The 16,683-nt window shown below is 44.1% G+C and overlaps 1 long non-coding RNA gene across 2 annotated transcripts in view; it reads right to left on the reverse strand.

Moving 5' to 3' along the window:
• LOC130362962 (uncharacterized) overlaps nt 1–16,683 on the reverse strand; it is a 66,943-nt gene that overhangs the window by 7,150 nt on the left and 43,110 nt on the right. Inside the window, exons 1-3 of one of the 2 annotated variants that reach the window (XR_008891661.1) lie at nt 8,429–8,519; nt 7,414–7,501; nt 7,198–7,315 (exon numbers count right to left, since the gene is read on the reverse strand). This is a non-coding gene — a long non-coding RNA (uncharacterized LOC130362962). Of the gene's footprint in view, nt 1–7,197; nt 7,316–7,413; nt 7,502–8,428; nt 8,520–16,683 lie in introns of those variants that run through there. The other variant, XR_008891660.1, reaches the window with a different exon arrangement.

A 16,683-nucleotide genomic window follows, 5' to 3' on the forward strand; every position in this document is an offset into this window, starting at 1 on the left:
GCCTCATACACGCCCCTTCCTGAGCAGTGCATGTCAGAATGAGTGAGCAACAGAGCGGAGGGATTTGTAAGCCAAATACAGAAGCTAGACACATAAAAAGATGTGTAAACATTCTACATGATCTATGAAGTAACATATAGAAGCATTATTCTTATTATTTTTTTTTTTTTTGTGATATGACAGGTGCCATATTTGGAATTCTCCCTATGTCACTTTTCAGAAGCATCTTTTTTTTGACATTTTGTTTAGCATATTCTTACTGGAAGGCTTTTTCCACCAGCGTGAGTGACAATGTAATAGGAGGCGATCAGTGACACATGACTGGTAACATTGTTCTAATCATTTATTTGTTTTAAAACTGCGATCCCCATGAGGCATCTTAAAACTGAAGAGAAACATTGTGTTCCTAACAAAGACTTGCTTCCTCTGCCCGGTATAAATAGCCAGGTCTCCACCAGGGGGTTCGCTCAACGCGTTTCACAATGGAATACACAATAAAAATGATGAATTTGTACAAGTCTATATATAACTGGGATCCTCAATATGGTGTCTGCGCTGTGTGAAACACTAGGCGTATATATGGCAGAACAGAGGCGTATGGGGGAAATGATGGTGTTCATGAATATATACGGAAAATCAGACTGTAGAGCAATAGATCAAGACTCCATCACGAATGGTTGTAATTTGGGGTGAATTAGGGCCTGTCTGTATTAGTAAATACCTTCTGTATATGTTTCATAACAATTGATTCATAAATTAACAATTAGGTGTTACCAAGGGCTGTGTCCCCATTCACTCTGACACCATGTAGTCGGTGTGGACAGTGTGTAGGGACACACCCCTTTGACCAGGGGAATGGCAACACCCAATTCTTAATTTATTCATACATTTCTAGGAAAAAAGATAGATGAAGAGAGGGTTTGGTGTAATGAAGAAAACTTTGTCCCTGTAGCGGAATGTGACCCTTTGCACAGGGACACACTTTTCTGCTTTATAGCCAGCTTCCTCTCACTCCCTAACCTCTAACCCTAACTCCTAATCCAAACCCTAATCCTTACCCCCAATCCTAACTCCTGACCCCTAAACCTAACCATTACCCCGAACACTAATCCTAACCCCTAATCCTAACCCCTAATCCTAATTCTAACCCTTACCCCTAACACTTATCCTAACCCCTAATCCTAATCCCTAATCCTAACCCAAATCCTAACCTCTAGTCCTAACCTCTAATCCTAACTCTAACCTCTAACCCTAACCGTAACCCCTAATCCTAACCTCTAATCCTAACCCTAACCCCTAATCCTAACCCTAACCCCTAACACTAATCCTAATCCTAACCCTAACCCCTAACACTAATCCTAACCCTAACCCCTAATCCTAACCATAACCCCTAACACTAATTCTAACCCCTAATCCTAACCCTTACCCCTAACACTTATCCTAACCCCTAATCCTAACCCCCAATCCTAACCCGAACCCCTAATCCTAACCCTAACCCCTAATCCTAACCCTAACCCCTAATCCTAACCCCTAGCCCTAATCCTAACCTCTAATCCTAACCCTAACCCCTAACACTAACCCTTACTCCTAACCCCTAGCCCTAATCCTTACCTCCAATCCTAGCCACTAATCCTAACCTCTAATCCTAGCCACTAATCCTAACCTCTAATCCTAACCCTAACCCCTAATCCTAACCCCTAATCCTAAATCTTAATCCTAATCCTTATCCTAATCCCTAACCCCTAAACCTAATCCCTAACCCTAACCCCTAAACCTAATCCCTAACCCTAAACCCTAGCCCTAATCCTAACTAGTGTTGGGCGCGAATATTCACCTCTAATAATACCTCTAATCCTAGCCTCTAATCCTAAACCTAACCCCTAATCCTAACCCTAACCCCTAACTCTAAACCTAACCCCTAATCCTAACCCTAACCCCTAACTCTAACCCTAACCCCTTATACTAATCCTAACCCCTAATCCTAACCCTTAGCCCTAATCCTAACCTCTAATCCTAACCCTACCCCCTAATCCTAACCCTAACCCCTAACACTAACCCTAACCCCTAACTCTAAACCTAACCCCTAATCCTAACCCCTAGCCCTAATTCTAATCCCTAACCCTAACCCCTAGCCCTAATCCTAACCCCTAAACCTAAATCTTACCTCTGATCATAACCCCTAATCCTAACCCCTAATCCTAACCCTAATCGTCTATATTTGTCTATATATTCGCGAAATATCATGAATTCAAATATGGCCAATGCCACTCATCACTAATCCTAACCCCTAAACCTAAATCTTACCTCTGATCATAACCCCTAATCCTAACCCTAACCCCTAACACTAATCCTAACCCCTAATCTTAACCCCTAATCCTAACCCCCTAGCCCTAATCCTAACCTCTAATCCTAACCTCTAATCCTAACCCTACCCCCTAATCCTAACCCCTAACACTAACCCTAATCCTAACCCTAACCCCTAACTCTAAACCTAACCCCTAATCCTAACCCCTAGCCCTAATCCTAACCCTAATCCTAATACCTAACCCTAACCCCTAGCCCTAATCCTAACCCCTAAACCTAAATCTTGCCTCTGATCATAACCCCTAATCCTAACCCTAACCCCTAATCCTAACCCCTAATCCTAATCCTGACTGCTGAGCTCAGGAGCTTGGGTCACATTCGGCTGTGGGTCAAAGTTTTTGTTCACTTCACCAGAATTGGAATTTTATGGATAATTCAGAAGAGTTTATAGGTGCTCTGGGTAAGTGTTTTCCAACTAGGGTGCCTCCAGTTATTGCAAAACTATTTGCATATACTATTCTACCAGGGATACGATGGCCTGACCCCAGAGGCAAAACAACATCAATGTGGATGTATTAGGCTATGTTCACATGCCAAAATTTCTGCACAAAGATGCAGAGTTCTGGCCAAATTATGCGGACGCTGAATTCTGCATCTTTCTGCATACATGCGGAATTCATGTGGAATTCATGCGCAAATTCCGCATGAATTCTCTGTGTATGGAAGATGGGGCTTTTCTTTCATTGCTTTGGTTACATTCCTAATTTACATTCCTAATTCCACATGAAATCCGCATCAATTCCGCATTTGGGTTGAGAGAAAAAAAGCCCCATTGACTTTAATGGGATTCCGCATCAGAATTCCGCACAAATTTAGGGTAGGACCTTCCTTTCTGCGGAATGCGGAAAGCAGAATTTCCGCAGCGGAAAGACTGATGCGGAAATTCTACTATGTGAATGAGACAGCAGAATCCCATTGAAGTGTATTGGCTCTAAATTTATGCGGAAATTAAATGCGAGATCCATCAGGAAATTCCATCGTGTGAACATAGCCTTTTGAACTTCAATGGGATTCCACAGTCCCATTCACACTGCATAATTTCTGCTGCAGAAATTCAGCATTTTGCCTTCTGTATAAAGAATGGTCTTGTCTTAAAGAGTATTTGTCACCATACTAAACTTTTAATATATTGTTCCTTATGTTATTATAAGACACTTTGCTGTTAACCTGCTGTTAAACCTTTATATGTTTTTAATGTGACTGAAAAAAGTGATTCTGTTCTGTTCCCTGCGCAGGTCAAACACTTAGTTTGGTCTCCTCTCTGCCTGGCAGGAGACCAAACTCAGGAAGTGTGTGCAGGGCATGGCAAGGCACAGCTCTCCCAGGCTTCAGTGATGTCATGCCTGCTGGGGAACGCCCACTTTCTCCTGCTGGGAGCTCATACAATGTGAGCAAGGGGAAAGGTATGATACATAGCTTTTTAAATCTTGGAAAAAAAATTTAAGGGCAGGAGTGGGTGTTAGGAGTAGTTAGGGAATATAATCTGAGTTAGTTTAAAAAACTATGGTTTGATGACAGGTACTCTTTAAATTTATGCAGAATTCGGATCCGGAAGCCCATAAAAGTGAATGGGTCTTTTTTTTTCTCCTCAAAGTGCGGAATTGATGTGAATTTCAGAATTTTAACGGATTCCGCACGAAATTTAACAAAAGCACCCTTTTCCGTGCACAGAGAATTGATGCCAAATTTCTGCAGAAATTCCACATATATGCAGAATTATGTGTCCGCATCATTTGGGTGGAATTCCGCATCTTAAATGCGGAAATTCCGACGTGTGAACATAGCTTTGGAGGCTTATATTGTATGGTACAACCTGCATGTGTTGAATCCACGCTGAATGTTCTGTTTCACCTGTCCCCATCCCCCATCATCTCCCATCCCCCATCATCTCCCATCTCCCATCCCCCATCATCTCCCATCTCCCATCCCCCATCTCCCATCTCCCATCCCCCATCCTCCATCCCCCATCCCCTATCTCCAATCCCCCATCTCCCATCCCCCATCTCCCATCCCCCATCCCCCATCTCCCATCCCCCATCTCCCATCCACCATCTCCCATTCCCAATTCCCCATCCCCTATCTCCAATCCCCCATCTCCCATCCCCCATCTCCCATCCCCAATCCCCCATCTCCCATCCCCCATCTCCCATCCCCCATCCCCCATCCCCATCTCCCATCCCCCATCTCCCATCCCCATCCCCCATCTCCCATCCCCAATCCCCCATCCCCTATCTCCAATCCCCCATCCCCCATCCCCCATCTCCCATCCCCAATCCCCCATCTCCCATCCCCCATCTTCCATCTCCCATCCCCCATCTCCCATCCCCCATCTCCCATCCCCCATCTCCATGCATGCTCAGTGGTTAGAACTGTAGCCTTGCAGTTCTGGGGTCTTGGGTTCAAATCCCACCAAGGACAACATCTGCAAGGAGTTTGTATGTTCTCTACGTGCTTGTGTGGGTTTCCTCCCACACTTCAAAACATACCGATCAGTTTAGATTATGAACCCTAATGGGGACAGGGACCAATTTAAGTGTACAGCACAACGGAATCGGTGTGCGCTATAGAAATAAAGAGTTATTATTCTTCCACTTTGTCCATGACTTCTTACCTTCTTGGAGCCTACACTATGGTCGCCCGCATTTAACCTAGAACCAACTAAAAATACAAACTCATCTTTTTTTAAGGTTTTGATTTTTTGTTGGAAAACTTAAATTATATTAAAATAATTTCAAAATGTTAAAATAGGAACAGAGGTTAAACATTTTATCACAATTTTCATCTATTTGAACAATCACTAATATTCTTTCTTTTTACAAAACACACAACACAGGAAATCAACACCCAGAAGTGTAAAAGCCAAATGATGAAGGAAACCGTACTGTGGTCTTCAAAGATCACCCCGTGCTGAAATACAGAAACATAGCAACTCAAAAAATAGTGCTATGTTATGGAAAGAAAAAACATAAATGGAAATATTTGTAATAGATAAATTAATATTGCCTGTATAAATGATGTTAGACTGTTCTTTCATTGTGAAATAATATCAGTTATAACATGTACACATAATCTCTGCACATAATCTGTCAATATCTTCAGAATGACATGACGTTTCCCCTAAAGCAAAGACTTATTCGCAGGGCCCATATATGGTCCCCGTATGGTGCCACATTAGTTCTCTATAGGAAAGGTTGGCCATAGGTTTGGTGAGTGCGCTATGCGGTATTTTCTATTGTTGCATACAGTGTACAAAAAATGTCAGTGACAGTGACCTATCTTCATTACTTTTTTGGGATATATATATATATATATATATATATATATATATAGAACATAGTTACTAGTAGACTTTATTAAGTCCTGGGGAAAAAAAGTGTGGGAATTCACCCAAGATTTCCACTCAAGGGCTGGTCCTGCAGGACTCCTGCTAATGGAACCCCCCTCCCTCCCATTTAGTAACTTTTGGGGAAAAAGGGGGGTTGATTCAAACCTTTACATAGTTACATAGTTAGTACGGTCGAAAAAAGACATATGTCCATCACATTCAACCAGGGAATTGAAGGGTAGGGGTGTTGCGCGATATTGGGGAAGGGATAGGATTTTATATTTCTTCATAAGCATTAATGTTATTTTGTTCCAGGAATGTATCTAATCCTGTTTTAAAGCTGTTAATTTTTCCTGCTGTGACCAGTTCCTGAGGTAGACTGTTCCATAAGTTCACACTTCTCATGGTAAAGAAGGCGTGTCGCCCTTTGAGACTAAACTTTTTCTTTTCCAGACGGAGGCAGTGCCCCCTCGTCCTTTGGGGGGGGGGGGGGGGGGGTTTAACCTGGAACAGTTTTTCTCCATATTTTTTGTATGGGCCATTAATATACTTTATTAGGGAAGGGGTTAAATCAACTACTTATTAATTATTTTTAGTGTTCAATACTATTCCATAGCACAGCATTGATCAGTGTTATCGGTACTCGATTGCTCAAGCCTTGGAGAATCGATTTGATGGCGAGGAGGCAGGTAAGGGCCCTCCCGCCATCCTCTCAGCTGATCGGGACATAGCTATTTCCCTGAGATGTTCCCGATCAGCCCCTCTGAGCTGCCGGTAGTGTATTTTCAGCATTTTAGATGCCGAAATCAACTTTTATTGCGGTGTCTAAAGGGTTAATGCCAAGCATCGGCCCAATCGCCAGTGTCTGGCAATAGCCGCGGGTCGTGGCTGCTGATAGCAGCCAGGACTAAAATGATATGATCGGCTGCTGAGCTCGCTCCTTAGACCTGCCACACGGCCGGTACAGCCACTACCATATGTATGGCGCTGTGCCAGGAAAGGCAGCAGCTCTTGCATGCCAGGACCCTTTAATTGTCTGATCGGCAGGATGAATATTGATGGTCTATTATAGGGATTGGATAACAATGAACAAAATGGGACAATCAGCGAGGGATGCCGGGAGTTCAACCCCCACTGATTTGTATTTAAAAAAATTATCTCTTATTGTTACATTTAGGGCCTATTTGCATTACCGAATTTCCAAGATATTCTGGGTGGATATTTAGGCTGCAGCCGGCACGGCCAATATCTATCGGCAATAGAACTATGCAGAACGGGGCAGCAGAGTCCCATACAAAACAATAAGAGGATGCTGCATCTAAATATCTGCTCGGAAATACCACAGTGTGAATAGGCCCTAAGAAGTTCATCAGCAGAGGCTTTTTAAAATCAATTTAGATAAGCAATAATAAATAAATAAATAAAACAAATAATAAGAATAATAAGATAACTGTGATAGCGTGCACAAATGTAGTATAGTGCCACCCACTTTGTAATATTGAGTCTACCTTGTTTTATTATGACTTTTTCTTTAATTTTCTAGATGTAAAGTTGAAGTAAATTTCTTCAGCTGGATCCCGCCGAGGCTGACATGTTGTGGCGTCACGCTGATGGAATTTGTAATTGCTGCGTAGGACATTAAACATGAAATCTGACAGCACAATGTTTCATGCTTCACTTTTGTCATTATTTGTCATCGACCCAAAAAAATTGACCATACTCACCGAGGAAGGGAAACAGCTGTTACATAGCGATTACCGAATTCCTCCTGGATAATAACATGTTATCAGCTTGTAAGATGTCTCTCTAATGCTGCACAGATAGACGAGCAGAAAATGAGTGGATGTCACACGGCTCACACCTCTACTGAAGAGAAGATTGCCGATTGGTGCCAAGTCTCTGAGCTTATGATTAAAGTCGAGAAGTTTCTAAAAAAGTTGAGTTCAGGGGGAAAACTTGTAGAGGGAGATGACATTTAAAGTGGTTGCATAAGCTCCATCTGGTATTGTAGTTCAGAATGTGTAGATCTGCGGTATTATGCACCGTCCATGGACAAGGGTCACAATGTTTTAAGGAGAAAAAAAACTAATTTTCTTAACTTATTTAAACTAATACTAAATGTACTTTAGAAAGCAAAAATGTTGTCAGATCTTTAAGGGTGCGTTTACACTGAGGAATTCCCATCGAATTCCGTGGGCGGAATTGCGCAAGTGGAATTACGCACACTCAAAATTAACATCAGCGTGAATGGGTCTTGCACAAGGAATTTCAGCAGCGGAAATTGTTCCGCGCATGTTCATTCTTTGCGTGCAAGTCCACGAGCACTGCAATGTGGTCAATGGTGAAGGCGCAGTGCCGCACGATCCTACCGCCGAAGTATGATCCTACCGTCAGATGGAATCTCTGCTAGCAGAATCCGGCGAGCAGAGATTCAGCTTCAATTGCCCAGTGTGAACACACCCTAACAGGGGCCATTCCTATGGTTGGGTACAGATGTAGTGCATGGACCAACTACAGTGTGGTGGGGCAACAACAAGGTAAAACAGTGCAGCAGCATACTGTGCTGTTTCAGTGGGTCTGTGGCTGGGAGGTGAGCGGCAATGCATACAGTGCTGTATGCATTGCCTCTTACCAAGTGTAATATACATTTGTCGGAATGGAGGCTTTCTCAGTACTGTATGTATTATGCTTAGTACATAGAAAAAGGGTGAATGGTGCACAGTGTCGGACTTCTAGTACCTGGGTGCTCAGTCCTCAAGACCCGACCACGGTCACAGAAAACCAATACAGCAATGGAAGACGGCACTCCGAATTGCATAGTGAAGCAAACCAAGTGTTTATTCACCCTTCAAATAGAAATACATGCAACGTTTCAACTTCACAATTAAGTCTTTCTCAAGCATAGTGATACAAGTGTTAGGCAAACAATATATAAGGACATCAATTAATGACATCAGCAATAGGTGGGGTTACAAAGTGAATGTAAAACATTATATATCATATTTAGGCAATACATATATGCTCCATATTTGTACAAAATATATCAGTGATTCCTCATTTACTATATACACTAAATCTGATTCTCCATCATAAAAAGTGCTAAGTGTAAAAAACTGTACCCAAAATGTACAATGCTTAGTATTTACAGGAGAAGGGAGACCCGCCATTGACTGGAGTCCCTGCTCCTGTACAAAAATTAAAGCGGTAGTCTTGGCAACTGGAACCTATCTACAGGATAAGGGATAAAGGTTGTATTACAGGGGGTCAGAACGGTGGAACCCCCCCCCCCCCACACATACACACACAATCTCCTGCATTGGGGCACACTCCAGCCCCCACCCTAACACCAACGCAAATGCCAGCCTGCTCAGCCAATCAGTGGCTATAAGGGACCCAAATCTAAGGCAGTGATTGGCTGAGCAGGCTGTCACTTGTGTTCATCACAGGATCTGGGGGCCAGAGCGCGCCATGGACTGATAAGTACCCCGTACAGAAATTGGCAAAGGATCCCAGAGGTTGGACTCCTTGCAATCAGACACTTATTCCCTATCTTGACATAGGGAATAAGTTTAAGTTCCCCATAGTACCCATTTAAAGGGGTACTCCGGTGGAAAACTTTTTTTGTTTTTTAAATCAACTGGTGCCAGAAAGTTAAACAGATTTATAAATTACTTCTATTAAAAAATCTTAATCCTTCCAGTACTTTTAAAGGGCTGTATACTACAGAGGAAATGCTTTTCTTTTTGGATTTTTCTTCTCTCACGACCACAGTGCTCTCTGCTGACCTCTGCTGTCCATTTTAGGAACTGTCCAGATCAGCATATGTTTGCTATGGGGATTTTCTCCTGCTCTGGACAGTTCCAAAAATGGACAGCAGAGGTCAGCAGAGAGCACTGTGGTCGTGACAGAAGAGAAATCCAGAAAGAAAAGCATTTCCTCTGTAGTACACAACTGCTAATAAGTAATGGAAGGATTAAGATTTTTTTTATAGAAGTAATTTACAAATCTGTTTAACTTTCTGGCACCAGTTGATTTAAAAAGAAAAAGTTTTCCACTGGAGTACCCCTTTAAGTGGCCATTGAGTAGAGCGCCACCAACCATGTTGTACACACTGGCAACTATTTTTTGTTTCCATTGTCCCGATGCATTTAAAATAAAATAAAAAACTGATTTAACTGTGCATTAGGTTGTAATTAAACATTTTCTTTAGGGTCTATGTTACGCCGAGCGCTCCGGGTCCCTGCTCCTCCCCGGAGCGCTCACGGCGTCTCTCTCCCTGCAGCGCCCCGGTCAGACCCGCTGACCGGGAGCGCTGCACTGACTTTGCCGGCGGGGATGCGATTCGCATAGCGGGACGCGCCCGCTCGCGAATCGCATCCCAAATCACTTACCCGTCCCGGTCCCCGGCTGTCATCTGCTGGCGCGCGCGGCTCCGCTCTCTAGGGCGCGCACGCGCCAGCTCTCTGAGACTTAAAGGGCCAGTGCACCAATGATTGGTGCCTGGCCCAATTAGCTTAATTGGCTTCCACCTGCTCCCTGGCTATATCACATCACTTCCCCTGCACTCCCTTGCCGGATCTTGTTGCCTTGTGCCAGTGAAAGCGTTTAGTGTTGTCCAAAGCCTGTGTTACCTGAACTCCTGCTATCCATCTTGACTACGAACCTTGCCGCCTGCCCCGACCTTCTGCTACGTCTGACCTTGCCTCTGCCTAGTCCTTCTGTCCCACGCCTTCTCAGCAGTCAGCGAGGTTGAGCCGTTGCTAGTGGATATGACCTGGTTGCTACTGCCGCAGCAAGACCATCCCGCTTTGCGGCGGGCTCTGGTGAACACCAGTAGCCTCTTAGAACCGGTCCACCAGCACGGTCCACGCCAATCCCTCGCTGACACAGTGGATCCACAACCTGTAAGCCGAATCGTGACAGTCTACAGCCCAATTCAGACAATGCATCTATATGGGAACAGACATTCAACAAACCCTCTACAATCCGATCCTGCAGCCATACTTTTATTTTACAACTGTTCCTTACTTCATGCTAAAATACTGTAGGTCCCAAAATAACTCAGGACTGTAGGAAGAAACTATAATGGCAGGGTCAGATTACACAAGGTTTGTTTGTAGACTCACACACTCTTGAAAATAAAGTGGCACTACTGCTATATAGCTAACAGGATAACCGAGCCCATGTACTTCTATCACTACGGGAGACCAAGGTCCTAAGTCCGGGGCGCCGGTGGTGCTGGGAATCAGAAAAAAAATCCAAGTCAAGGAAATGTTGTAGCATAGGAAGACACGCTAACCCGCATTTACCTCAAGGCTTCAGCCAGACAACTCTGCTTCAACTCCTTCTACGGACCCGGTACCAGACTCGTTGCAGGGCGCTTTGAGCGCCCTGCAGTGAGTCTGGAACCGGGTCCGAAGAAGGGGTAGAAGCGGAGTCGTCTGGCTGAAGCCTTGCGGTGAGTGCCGGTTACTGTGTCTTTCTATGCTAAAATATTTGTTTGTAGTCTGTTACCATGGAGAGGCATAGCCTGCAAAGGATGACATAGGATTGTGGTAGGCCTCTGGGGTAGGGGTAATGTAGTCAGGGTTTTGCTTCAGTATATCAGGGGTTAAGGTTAACACTATAGTTCGTGACGCCAGGCTGAGGGCTAGTATGCTGAGGTAATTCTCCAGCCTTTCGCCGCCCTTCCCAGTAACGATAGGTGCATTCATAAAATGACTGAAGGTCCACAAGGTAGTTGAACTTGAACTTGGATAAACTTTACTTAAAGACTTGCGGTACATTCAATGAACAGTAACAGTCTCATTAATACAGTCTCCATACACTTCAGTGACTGACAGTTGTTGCGGACCTTGACTTCTGATATGTCTTAGAATTTAGGGTAATTTGCGAAGATCCGTCCAGATTTAGGGGTTAGATAAGGTCCGGTGATCTTGCAGAGTGCTTAGGGATTGATTACACTCACAGTTTAGAAGAGATCAGCCGTCGCCGCAAGGCTCGGGCCTAACTCACTGATGACAGCAGCACAGATCTTTCCCTGTCAACAGCCCAGAAGGAAAGAGAGTGAGCAATGGCCGCCGCTACCTTATATGGGCAGGGGCAGGGCCGTTTTGGATTGGTCCAAGTCAGCTGTCACTCACCGTTACATAGTCTGATGGGTAAACACCTGACTTCCTCCAAAGGTCCTTGAACTACAAACCATAGAGTCTTTGGAACACATCACGTGACCCGCAGGTCCTGCGACGCTAACTACGTAAGTACACTTACTATATAAATATATACATTAAATTGAAAAAAATGTATTTACAAAAGGGGTGACAAGGGGCTAGATAAGGATGAGGACCCCACCTACACCTAGGGACTCTGACTTTGGGGACCTCACCACAAGGCAGCGGACGCAATCCGGTGCCAGGACACCACAGGATGATACAAATAGAGAACTCCTGTGCCATGAACCACAACTCCCCCCCCCCTCCCCAACCCAACCCCCATCACCACCGCCAGCCATCCACAGTATATTGGCTTTGCCAGTATTTTTGGATTTACTTTGTATATCTACTGACTTGTTAGCCATAAATTTATGTGGATACTCTAATAATTCCAGACTAGCAAGATGGAAAATACAGATTGAGATAAAGTTTGCCGAGGATTGGCATAGGAGGTTGTAGGTTTATAGAGGAAGCTTAGGTGTCTTCTTTTAAGCCGTGGGTGTAAGATTTTCGGTTGTCACCACATTCCTCTCCTCAGAGTTTATAATAAGCCTGGTTTCTTAGCGCAGCAGCCTAGAGCCGAAGATGTTAAGCATCTCGGAACTTCACAAGTGCATCAGCTGTGAACTGATCCCGGCCATGGCGTCAGGCTATTCTTTGTGTTACCTCTCTGAGGAGTTGGAACATGGCGCTGATGTCAGCAGAGTCCATTTGACCCTTTTACCCTTCGACTATATTGTGCATACAGTACACTGAATACAATGGTCATGTACGTTACGGCTCTTCCCTGATGTTTTTCAGACTCACAAACAATACAGCCCTGAGAGGAGGGAACCGGACTTTCAGCTCATATGTTATCTCCCCCTTGACTTACTTGGCAGTCACATCTCACCAGCTGCTGATCCGAGCAAGTCTCATCTCAGGCAAATCTTCAGTCTGGAAGCCCTGTCTATATTACACAGTGGAGCCCCATCCAAAAATCTGTAACTAATTGCACATTCTGAGGACAACTATATCCTGTGTGCAGAGCCGGGGTGTACGGACTATATGAGAGGGCAAATACACAGGGAAACTGCATTGACTTTATTCTATTCAATAACTCACTGTAATAGTCATGATATCAGCAACCTGGATCAGTAAACCACATATCATGGTAATGGGGAGCTCGATACAAGAGATCAAGAGGGGCCTGGGTAAATTTCTGGGGTATATTATTATTGCAGGTTATAGGAGAAGATTTAACAAAACCTGTGCAGAAGAAAAGTTGCCCATAGCAACCAATCAGCTTCTTTCATTTTGCAGAGACCTTGTTAAAAATGAAAGAAGCGATCTGATTGGTGGTTACGGGCCACTGGGCAACTTTTCCTCTGCACAGGTTTTGATAAATCTCCCCAAAAAGTCACTAGAGTATGGAGAAAAGTTGGTGATCCAAGGAATTATTCTGGCGCCAGATTTGGACTCAGGAAGGAACTTTCTACCTTAACCCCATAACCACGCAGGACGTATATTTACGTCCTGCGCCAGCTCCCGCAATATAACACGGGGTCACACGATGATCCCACGTCATATCGGGTCAGTCCAGGCAGTCATCAACTGCCAGGACCCGTGGATAATACCGTACATCACCGATCGCATTATGTGTATATTTGTATATACATTGGTTAAAAATTTGTATATTTTTGGGTGAAAAAATGCTGTCCCTGCAGCTATTGCATCTGTGTCTCCATGAGGAATCCAAATACAGGAAGTGAGGGCAGGACAAGCAGGGCTCTGTGCTTGTCAATCATCCTGCTGTGTGAGCTGGGGGTAAGTCACAGTGCCTCACTGCACAGAGCCCTGCTTGTCCTCAGTGTACAGAGCCCTGCTTGTCCTCAGTGTACAGAGCCCTGCTTGTCCTCAGTGTACAGAGCCCTGCTTGTCCTCAGTGTACAGAGCCCTGCTTGTCCTCAGTGCACAGAGCCCTGCTTGTCCTCAGTGTACAGAGCCTCGCTTGTCCTCAGTGTACAGAGCCCCGCCTGTCCTCAGTGTACAGAGCCCTGCTTGTCCTCAGTGCACAGAGCCCTGCTTGTCCTCAGTGTACAGAGCCCCGCTTGTCGTCGGTGCACAAAGCCCCGCTTGTCCTCAGTGTACAGAGCCCCGCTTGTCCTCAGTGTACAGAGCCCCGCTTCTCCTCAGTGCACAGAGCCCCGCTTGTCCTCAGTGTACAGAACCCCGCTTGTCCTCGGTGCACAAAGCCCCGTTTGTCCTCAGTGTACAGAGTCTCACTTGTCCTCAGTGTACAGAGCCCTGCTTGTCCTCAGTGCACAGAGCCCTGCTTGTCCTCAGTGTACAGAGCCCCGCTTGTCCTCGGTGCACAAACCAAAAAAGTATAGGTAAAGGTTCAGCTCACCATAAGCAGCATGCAGACCCAGATCACAATGAACTCAGCACACCTTCCAGCGGAAGCCACGGAATGAGCAAGGGCCGTGTTCCCAGGTATAGAGGATGAAGCAAAAATGAGGAAAAATCCGGCTCCCAGGACTGGATAAAAATAATGGCTTTAATGAATCATATTAAAATCCAAAATAGAAAAAAAGAATAGGGTAAAAGCACAAACGAAACGCACCAACGCGTTTCGACTTGTTAACAAGTCTTAATCATGGACACGGGGTCACACGATGATCCCACGTCATATCGGGTCAGTCCAGGCAGTCATCAACTGCCAGGACCCGTGGATAATACCGTACATCACCGATCGCATTATGTGTATATTTGTATATACATTGGTTAAAAATTTGTATATTTTTGGGTGAAAAAATGCTGTCCCTGCAGCTATTGCATCTGTGTCTCCATGAGGAATCCAAATACAGGAAGTGAGGGCAGGACAAGCAGGGCTCTGTGCTTGTCAATCATCCTGCTGTGTGAGCTGGGGGTAAGTCACAGTGCCTCACTGCACAGAGCCCTGCTTGTCCTCAGTGTACAGAGCCCTGCTTGTCCTCAGTGTACAGAGCCCTGCTTGTCCTCAGTGTACAGAGCCCTGCTTGTCCTCAGTGTACAGAGCCCTGCTTGTCCTCAGTGCACAGAGCCCTGCTTGTCCTCAGTGTACAGAGCCTCGCTTGTCCTCAGTGTACAGAGCCCCGCTTGTCCTCAGTGTACAGAGCCCTGCTTGTCCTCAGTGTACAGAGCCCTGCTTGTCCTCTGTGTACAGATCCCTGCTTGTCCTCAGTGTACAGAGCCCTGCTTGTCCTCAGTGTACAGAGCCCTGCTTGTCCTCAGTGTACAGAGCCCTGCTTGTCCTCAGTGTACAGAGCCCTGCTTGTCCTATGTGTACAGATCCCTGCTTGTCCTCAGTGTACAGAGCCCTGCTTGTCCTCAGTGTACAGAGCCCTGCTTGTCCTCAGTGTACAGAGCCCTGCTTGTCCTCAGTGTACAGAGCCCTGCTTGTCTTCAGTGTACAGAGCCCTGCTTGTCCTGCTTATCCCCCCACACTTCCTGTATTTGGACTCCTCACAGAGACACACAGACAATAGCTGCAGGGAATAAAATATACAGATTTTTTAACCAATGTATATTGCAAAAATACATATAATGGTGTTATTTACATTATATAAAACACTTTTGTTGATGACAGGTACAGTTTAAATTATCACATTCCTGATCCCACATGGTCAACAATGAAAAAAAAATATCAGGTGCCAAAATTGCAAATTTTTGGTCATATAGCACTGAAACTGAATAAAAGCTGATCAAAATGTCAATACTATGCAAACAGGGTACTAGTAAAAACTACTAATGACAGCACCTGTATATATATATATATATATATATATATATATATATATATATATGTATATATATATGTATATATATATATATATATATATATATATATATATATATATATATATATCACCTTTTTTTTATTTTCCTTGGGCAGAAGAGAGGCTGTATTCACCCCTAGACATTTCCTATGACATTTCGGAATATTAATTCTGCATGAATTTTTCCTTGTAGTATGATATTTTCAACACATTTTCTTTTACTCTGCCCTTTGGTTCTTGTGGGACAATTCCCATAAATATCAGTAATGAGGACAGACATACACAATAGTGTTTATCTTGACATTGTGCCTGTAATGCTTTCAGGATAAAATGTGTCTGTTCTTCATGGTAATCTTTCAATGATAGATAAATGTACTATAAAATCACATTGCAGCCATGCAGAACAGTTCCGGTATATACTAATAGTTTAAGATAGACGGCTTCACCTCTCTGACTGGGTGATTACCTCCTAAACCCTTTGACCTGTTTTTGGATTCTTGTACATTAGAACATAACCCTCCATTGAATGATTGGACATTATCTGTTCTGTCTTGATGGTGCCCGCTATAGATGTGTCCAATATGGCCATAACCAGTAGGTTTATAATGGGGATTATTTGTGCTCAGGAAATTTCCTCATGCCCTTCCTGTCACTTCTTAGAAAGATTCAACCTGTAGAGTCTCAAGAGGAGCAGGACGAAGTCTGAGTCAGCAATTCTAAGTGGAGAAGAGGGCATGATAAGTCATCAACGTGTCGTGCACAACTTGCAGAGCCCAAGGGGACAACACATGACTCAGAGTACTCTCTTTGGTCTTTTTTGAATCACCGTGTCATGCAATGTCCCTCAGGCCTTGCACTAGGCATAATACATTTTGAAAGAATTTTGGTAAAAATTGCACAATAAAAGTGAACTACCTGGCATGTATATATATATATATATATATATATATATATATATATATATATATATATATTATGAATG

The sequence above is a fragment of the Hyla sarda genome, chromosome 3 (assembly GCF_029499605.1).
Source record: "Hyla sarda isolate aHylSar1 chromosome 3, aHylSar1.hap1, whole genome shotgun sequence".
Lineage (NCBI taxonomy): Eukaryota > Metazoa > Chordata > Amphibia > Anura > Hylidae > Hyla > Hyla sarda.